Source organism: Natator depressus, chromosome 1 (assembly GCF_965152275.1).
Source record: "Natator depressus isolate rNatDep1 chromosome 1, rNatDep2.hap1, whole genome shotgun sequence".
Lineage (NCBI taxonomy): Eukaryota > Metazoa > Chordata > Testudines > Cheloniidae > Natator > Natator depressus.
Genome location: NC_134234.1, coordinates 149,392,651 through 149,394,997, shown reverse-complemented (window position 1 = coordinate 149,394,997; position 2,347 = coordinate 149,392,651).

Here is a 2,347-nt window from a genome sequence, read left to right as displayed (position 1 = left end):
TGCCGAGAGGAATATCTGCTTTAGAGCAGGTTACCTAGGAAAGTTTCATCAACAAAAAGTCAACACACTGAAATTTCACTAAATGGAGTGAAATCAATGGTCACACATGGAAGATGAAGCAACATTTGAATGGATTAAGAAGGGCAGGAGAGGCAGGATTTTAGTAGAGTGAGAGTAGGTAGTGTAGCAACCTCCCTAGAACTTGGAAGGAGGAGCAGGTGTTGAAGGAGGGAAGAGTTTGGAGGAAGCATATCTGTGTGCACATGGCTAGAACGCTAGCTGCAGTTGTAGCATCTCTGTAAACGGTTCTCTTAATAAAGAGCCAGTTTAAAATTTTGCAAGCATGGAATCCTTTCATTTTACTACCCAGCCCAGGGTAGAAAAAACAGACTAGGTTGCCAGATTAGAGGTTACAGGAGTTAAAAGTTAGGAAGGACAACACAATCTGGAAAAAATGTCAGAGCCACCAATATGCAGTGTCATTGTTGCCATGTCAGTCCAAACATATTAGCGAAACAAGGTGAGTGGATGGTCCCTTTACAGTATGTGCTAAGTACTTATGCTAAACAATCTGTTCCACCTTGCACTTATCTGTGATGCTGGGAGTATTTTTCCCAGACCTGAAGAAGAACTCTGTGTTGCTTGAAAGCATGTCTGTCTCGCCAGCACAAGTTGGTCCAATAAATGATATCACCTCCTCTCTAAGATCCTACTAATGTATTCATACAAGGCAAATTAGACATACATAGTTTAGTCAGTTACCTCTACTCCTCCTTCCCTCCACCCACCAAGACACTAGCACATTCACCTTCCTTTTCCAATTACTGTCCTTACTTTGTTTCTTCAATTTCCACGGTACCTTGCTGCCTCTATAGACGAGCCAAGTAAACACTGCACTGTTGAGGCCTTCATTTTTAACCTGGCCAACAGGAAAAGAAGGTCAGAACAAAAAGCTGTGAGGGAAGTTCTGTTTCAAGAGAGAGATTTAAAAGTGTACAGGAGAGAAAGCAAGAGCAACAGAAGGTTGCCTGCAGGCTGCAGCCAGAGCCAAGCATGAGGAAGCAGGCAGCTAACATCCTGAGTGATTAGACAGTGCCATCTGGTGGACACCAGGCACTTACACAGGTAGCGCATTTGGGTGCTGTGCAGTCAGATATCTCAGTCTTTCAAATATGGCTCAGGGATGCTGGAGGAGATTTGCTTTTATCTACCCAGTAATTCCTACCATGTTACAATTCCATGTTACAATACAATACAGCATGGTCCAAATAGAGTTCCTTCTTGTTGTGTAAACAGGAACAGACCATGGACTTCAGTGGGGCTGTTGTGCTGTTCGGGAATATTTGAAATGTGGTTTAGTCCCATCTATGCAGCAAAACCAAGCCATGTCAGGAGGTTACCATATTGACTCTGGTCTTTCAACACAGCAGGAATTTCAAGGTGCACCAGCCCTAACAGATGGGGTTGTGGAGTTCTCCAAAGCTGGCGAATGGTGGAAGGAGGATTTCTGGGATGGGGGGTTGGACATTGTCCATGTGAGGGTGCATAGCAAGGCAAGGCAGCCAATAGCCTGTCGTTACAATACCATTTATGGGAATAAAGAATGATAATGTACTAAATAATTTACTATCAGTGGCCCAAGTTCTCCTGTCTTCCTCCACAGGCAGATATGGATGAAAACCCATCAGAGCTATGCAAGGGGAGGGTATGGAAGAAGAGAGTCGTCCTCTGCCTCTGTACCCTTATTCTTCCTCTTCCATTAAACAGCGGTGTAACTCTCTGTTAGAAGAGTTGCAGAAACAGGGCCAGGAGTGAGAAAGCATTGGTGCTCCTGGCACTCAGACAGGTACCTAAACGGGGCAGTAAGGTGTGCCTGGGTAATGGGAAACCAGGTATCCCTCATTCCCCCCTCCTCCTCCGCAACAATTACACCCCTAAGCCCCTTGGAGGGCGTTAGAGCCTAGTCAGCATTAACTCAGGCACTTTCTCTTTGTGATTAGAGCCGAGGAGGCAAAGGGGCAATGGCCATAGAAGGAAACTCAGCAGCACAGCTCCACTGCTTTGTCAGGGGAGGGTCAGGATGCAGCGGAGTGCCACAGCGGCTCCAATGGGGAGGGCCCCTGCTTGCAGCGCTGCCTCTGAGATTCCAGCCAGACTGGAGTCACAAACGCTGGCGTGGATGATCTGGTGATGATCCACTGACACAGGAGCTCTTCCGCACAAATGGAAAGGGTCAGGCAAGCATGTGTGCATCCAGGCAGTGGTCTCCTGAATCCAAGGCCTGGTCTACACTTAAAAGTTGCATTGGTAAAACTATGTTGGGGGATGTGTGTGTGTGTGTGTGTGG